Below are 6,875 nucleotides of genomic sequence, written 5' to 3'. Positions count from 1 at the left end.
CTCGATAGTGAAATGTAAACACCAGGTCAGTTTGATTTCTCTAGGTTACAGGTGGTTTGTCCTGGATAACTGAGTTTTTTTTTACTTTCATCCCAGGGTTTTCCATGTGAAAGGTGAGTATTTTAGATGTGACTGCTGAAGAGTAGGTCTTGTTAATTATTCTAGTAGAGAGAGAGAAGGGAATGGGGAGGCTTATATCTTGGTTCTCAGGTACAGATGGTGGAGGATTCAGATAGTAAGAGTCCAAGAATCTCTGGCCTCTTCCTCCTACTTCCCCACTGCAGCTCCTCTAATAGTAATAATTTTGGAATTTTTTAAAGGGCTGATAATGTGCCAAGCATTGAACCAAGTCCTGGGGCAGATAGAATAAAAGAAAATCGGATACAGTCACTGTCCCACATAGGGCTCACAATTTAAAGGGGCGGGAGAGCAGGTGCTAAATCCGCATTTTATAGGTGAGGAAACAGGCACAGAGACTTTAAATGGCTAGCCCAAGATTGCACAGCAGGCAAGTGGCAGAGCCAGGAAAGTGTTGTTGTTGCATGTTTGCTCTCACAACTGATTTGTTCTATTTTATCTGTTTTCACTGGTTCTGATTTATTTTAATTATTGACCTTTCCCTGGTTGTCTGATCTCCTTCCCAGCCCATTTTAGATTACAAGTCCCTTGGGGCCAGAGTTCATGTCTGAATCAACATTCTTATATCTCTTCCTGGAGCTTAGTACAATGGTTCTATACATTTTAAGTACTCAATAAATGTTACTGACTATTGGTTCTATTACTAAAGTCACCAGGGATCAGAATTGGGGAACACCTTGAAATTGCCTTTGCGAACAGCGAAGTCATTTTACAGACCTGAGATTAGAAGGAATAACCACAAACAATTCATTAGAAAAATAAAAATATCAAGTGTATGACTAAGAATGAATCAGGGGAGAATCCCGAAAAAAAAAATTTGGGATGGAGAAACTAAGGAGCAGTAATTAACTTAGAACCTCTTAAGCACCACAAAAGTGGGAGCATTAGTTTGAAGCACCACAAAAGTGGGAGCATTAGGTTGGAGTGTGATATAGTTAGAGATAAAATTGTTACTATTTATGGACTCACGCAAGGCATTTTCAAGAGTAGAGAACTCCACCATCAAAAAATAGGCCATGGGTAAACTAGCAGGCTTCATTTGGGAGGCTTAGTCTGTTGTATTGAACTCCACCAACCGTTTAGTACAGGGCTCTGCACATAGTGCACAATAAATACCACTGATTAGTCAAAACGGGATATCTCAATTATAAGAGGTGAACGTTCAGATTATAAAATTCTTAAGGGTAGGGTACCAAAACTATTATTATTATTAATTGAGTTCCTCTCCCAGGTGCTTAGTACAGTGTCTGCACCCAGTAAGCGCTTCAAAATAGCTTTGATTGACTGACAGAAGGCGGAAAGCAGGAGCCGGGAGGCAGAGAAAGGGACGCGGGTGAAAAGAGGGAACCTGCTTGCTAATTGTGTTCCTCACCCAAGCGTTTAGTACAGTGTCTGCGCACAGTAAGCGCTCAGTAAATACCACTGACTGATGGAGAGAGGAGGGAGGAAATCCGGAGCCAGGAGGCAGAGAAAGACACGCGAGTGAAAGGAGGGGAGCAGAGAACGTGTTTGCTAATTGAGTTCCTCTCCCAAGCGCTTAGTACAGTGCCCGCACATAGTAAACGCTCAATAAATAGCCTATTAACTGACGGAGAGAGGAGGGAGGGAAACAGGAGGCAGAAAAGGGGGCGCGAGTGAAAGGAGGATGGCAGAGAACGTGATTGCTACTTGTGTTCCTCTCCCAAGCGCTTAGTACAGTGTCCGCACACAGTAAGCATTCAGTAAATAGTATTGTCTGACGGAGAGAAAGGGAAGCGGGAGACCGGAGGCAGAAAAGGGATCGCGAGTGAAAGGAGGGGGGCAGGCAAAGAACGTGTTCGCTAATTGTGTTCCTCTCCCAAGCGCTTAGTACAGTGTCTGCACACAGTGAGCGCTCAGTAAATAGCACTGTTTGACTGACGGAAGGAGGCATGAGGGAGCCGGGAGGCAAAGGGACGTGAGCGAAAGAAGGGGGGCAGGGAACCTGCTTGCTAATTGTGTTCCTCTCCCAAGCGCTTAGTACACTGCACCCCAGTAAGCGCTCAATAAATACCATTGATTGACTGAAGGAAGGAGGAAAGCGGGAGCCGGGAAGCAGAGAAAGGGGCGCATGTGAAAGGAGGTTGGCAGGGAACGTGTTGGCTAATTGTGTTCCTCTCACTAGCGCTTAGTACAGTGTTCAGCACACAGTAAGCGCTCAATAAATACCCGTGATTAACTGACGAGGAGGGGAGGGAGAAAAGCGGGAGACAGAGAAAGGGGCGCGAGGGAAAGGGGGCTGGCAGAGAACGTGTTTGCTAATTGTGTTCCTCACCCAAGCGTTTAGTACAGTTTCTGCACACAGTAAGCTCCCAATAAATAACATTGACTGACGGATGGAGGAAAGGGAGAGCCGGGAGGCAGAGAAAGGGGCGCGAGTGAAAGGAGGGGGGCAGAGAACGTGATTGCTACTTGTGTTCCTCTCCCAAGCGCTTACTACAGTGTCCGCACACAGTAAGCGCTCAATAAATAGTATTGTCTGACGGAGAGAGGAGGGAGGGAAGCGCGAGACCGGAGGCAGAAAAGGGATCGAGTGAGAGGAGGCGGGGCAGAGAACGTGTTTGCTAATTGAGTTCCTCTCCCAGGCGCTTAGTACGGTGTCTGCACCCAATAAGCGCTCAAAAAATAGCTTTGATTGACTGATGGAAGGAGGAAAGCTGGAGCCGGGAGGCAGAGAAAGGGGCGCGAGTGAAAGGAGGAGGGCAGGGAACCTGCTTGCTAATTGTGTTCCTCACCCAAGCGTTTAGTACGGTGTCTGCATACAGTAAACGCTCAGTAAATACCACTGCTTGACGGAGAGAGGAGGGAGGAAATCCGGAGCCGGGAGACAGGGACAGAGACGCGAGTGAAAGGAGGTTGGCGGAGAACGTGTTTACTACTTGTGTTCCTCTCCAAAGCGCTTAGTACAGTGTCCACACACAGTAAGCGTTCAATAAATAGTATTGTCTGACGGAGAGAGGAGGGAGGGAAACAGGAGGCAGAAAAGGGGGCGCGAGTGAAAGGAGGATGGCGGAGAACGTGATTGCTACTTGTGTTCCTCTCCCAAGCGCTTAGTACAGTGTCCGAACACAGTAAGCGTTCAGTAAATAGTATTGTCTGACGGAGAGGGAGGGAAGAGGGAGACCGGAGGCTGAAAAGGGAGCGCGAGTGAAAGGAGGGGGGCAAAGAACGTGTTTGCTAATTGAGTTCCTCTCCCAGGCGCTTAGTACAGTGTCTGCACCCAATAAGCGCTCAAAAAATAGCTTTGATTGACTGTCGGAGGAGGAAAGCAGGAGCCGGGAGGCAGAGAAAGGGGCGCGAGTGAAAGGGAGGCTGGCAGAGAAGGTGTTTGCTAATTGTTACTCCCCCAAGCGCTTAGTACAGTGCTCTGCACACAGCGCTCAATAAATAGCCTTGATTGACTGACGGAGAGAGGGAGGGAGGAAAGCGGGAGGCAGAGAAAGGGGCGCGAGTGAAAAGGTTGGCGGAGAACGTGTTTACTACTTGTATTCCTCTCCCAAGCGCTTAGTACAGTGTCCACACACAGTAAGCGCTCAATAAATAGTATCGCCTGACGGAGAGAAGAGGGAGGGAAGCGGGAGACCGGAGGCAGAAAAAGGGGGCGTGAGTGACAGGAGGCGGGCAGGGAACGTTTTTGCTAATTGAGTTCCTCTCCCAAGCGCTTACTACAGTGTCTGCACCCCAATAAACGCTCAGTAAATACCTTTGATTGACGGAGAGGGGAGGGAAGAAAACGAGGGAAGGGGGGAGCGAGTGAAAGGGTGGCAGGTGTCTGCAGCGCGCGTCACTCAGTCAGTCATCATCAATCGTATTTATTGAGCGCTTACTGTGTGCAGAGCACTGTACTAAGCGCTTGGAAAGTACCCTTGGGATATAGAATAGACGCTGGCTGGCCACATCGAGGTCCCCGGCATCACGTCTCACCTGTTCGGGTTCTGCCATCCGTAATAATAATAATAATAATATAGCATTTCTTAAGCGCTTACTATGTGCCAAGCACTATTCTAAGCGTTTGGGGGGGGGGGGGGGGGATACTGGGTCATCAGGTTGTCCCAGTCTTCATCCCCATTTTACAGATGAGGCACAGAGAATAATAATAATAATAATAATGGTATTTGTTAAGCGTTTACTCTGTGCCAAGCACTGTTCTAAGCGCTGGGGTGGGACACAAGGTAATCAGGATGTCCCACGTGGGGCTGTCTTCATCCCCATTTTACAGATGAGGGAACTGAGGCACAGAGAATAATAATAATAATAATAATAGTATTTGTTAAGCGTTTACTCTGTGCCAAGCACTGTTCTAAACGCTGGGGTGGGACACAAGGTAATCAGGATGTCCCACGTGGGGCTAACAGTCTTCATCCCCATTTTACAGATGAGGGAACTGAGGCACAGAGAATATTAATAATAATAATAATAATAATAGTAGTAGTAGTAGTATTTGTTAAGCGTTTACTCTGTGCCAAGCACTGTTCTAAGCGCTGGGGTGGGACACAAGGTAATCAGGATGTCCCACGTGGGGCTAACAGTCTTCATCTCCATTTTACAGATGAGGGAACTGAGGCACAGAGAATAATAATGATAATAATAATGATAATGGTATTTGTTAAGCATTTACTCTGTGCCAAGCATTGTTCTAAGTGCCCGGACACTGGGTTCAAGTTCTGCCTCCGCCACTTGTCAGCTGGGTGACTGGGCAAGACACTTCACTTCTCTGGGCCTCAGTTCCCTCATCTGTCAAATGGGGATGAAGACCGTGAGCCCCAAGTGGGGCAACCTGCTCACCTTGTATTTCCCTCAGCGTTTAGAACAGTGCTTGGCACATAGTAAGCGCTTAACAAATACCATTATTATTGTTATTATTATTCTCTGTGCCTCAGTTCCCTCACCTGTCAAATGAGGATGAAGACTGTGAGCCCCACGTGGGGCAACTTGATCACTTTGTATTTCCCTCAGCGTTCAGAACAGTGCTTAGCACATAGCGCTTAACAAATATCATTATTATTATTATTCTCTGTGCCTCAGTTCCCCCATCTGTCAATTGGGGATGAAGACTGTGAGCCCCACGTGGGACAACCTGATTACCTCATATCTCCCCCAGCGCTTAGCACAGTGCTTGGCACATAGTAAGCGCTTAACAAATACCGTCATTATTATTATTACTATTATTATTAACGGGGCGGGTCGGGCCTCCCCCCGGCCCGCTTGGGGTTTCTGTCCGTCCCGGGGGTCGTCCATTATTCGTTCATTCATTCAATCGTACTTATTGAGCGCTTACTGTGCTAAGCGCTTGGAAGAGGACAAATCGACAACAGATAGAGAGGGTCCCTACCCAACAGCGGGATTCATTCAATCGTATTTATTAAGCGCTTAGGACAGTGCTTTGCACATAGTAAGCGCTTAATAAATGCCATAAAAAAGTGACTTGCCCAAAGTCACACAGCTGACAATTGGCGGAGCACGAATTTGAACCCATGACCTCTGACTCCAAAGCCCATGCTCTTTCCACTGAACCACGCTGCTTCTCTAAAAAGGGTGATGAGGTTGTCCCACATGGGGCTCACAGTCTTCATCCCCATTTTACAGATGAGGTAACTGAGGCTCCGAGAAGTTAAGTGACTTGCCCAAGGTCACACAGTAGACATGTGGCAGAGTCCGGATTCGAACCCATGACCTCTGACTCCAAAGCCCGGGCTCTTTCCACGGAGTCACGTTGCTTCTCTATCTCCCCCAGCGCTTAGAACAGTGCATGGCACATAGTAAGCGCTTAACAAATACCATTATTATTATTATTCTCTATGCCTCAATTCCCTCATCTGTCAAATGGGGATGAAGACTGTGAGCCCCACGTGGGACAACCTGATATATCCCCCAGCGCTTAGAACAGTGCTTGGCACAAAGTAAGCACTTAGCAAATACCATTATTATCTAGCGCTTAGAACCGTGCTTGGCACATAGTAAGCACTTAAAAAATACCATTATTATTATTATTCTCTATGCCTTAATTCCCTCATCTGTCAAATGGGGAGGAAGACTTGGGACAACCTGATATATCCCCCAGCACTTAGAAGAGTGCTTGACACAGAGTAAGCACGTAGCTCAGTGGAAAAAGCACGGATTTTGGAATCAGAGGTGATGGGTTCAAATCCTGACTCCACCAATTGTCAGCTGTGTGATTTTGGGCAAGTCACTTCTCTGTGCCTCAGTTACACATCTGTAAAATGGGGATTAAGACTGTGAGCCCCTCGTGGGACAAGCTGATCACCTTTTCATTCAATCGTATTTATTGAGCACTTACTGTGTGCAGAGCACTGTAGTAAGCGCTTGGGAAGTACAAGTTGGCAACATATAGAGACGGTCCCTAGCCAACAGTGGGCTCACGTATCCTACCCAGCGCTTAGAACAGTCCTTTGCACATAGTAAGTGCTCAATAAATGCCATCATCATTATTATTATTATCTAGCGCTTAGAAGACTGCTTGGCACATAGTAAGTACTTAGCAAATACCATTATTATCTAGCGCTTAGAACAGTGCTGGGCACATAGTAAGTGCTTAGCAAATACCATTATTATCTAGCGCTTAGAAGAGTGCTTGGCACATAGTAAGTACTTAGCAAATACCATTATTATCTAGCGCTTAGAACAGTGCTGGGCACATAGTAAGTGCTTAGCAAATACCATTATTATCTAGCGCTTAGAACAGTGCTTGGCACATAGTA

Source organism: Tachyglossus aculeatus, chromosome 15 (assembly GCF_015852505.1).
Source record: "Tachyglossus aculeatus isolate mTacAcu1 chromosome 15, mTacAcu1.pri, whole genome shotgun sequence".
In the NCBI taxonomy this organism is placed as follows: Eukaryota; Metazoa; Chordata; class Mammalia; order Monotremata; family Tachyglossidae; genus Tachyglossus; species Tachyglossus aculeatus.
The sequence above is the reverse complement of the archived record's forward strand: the minus strand, read 5'-3'. Positions refer to the sequence as shown.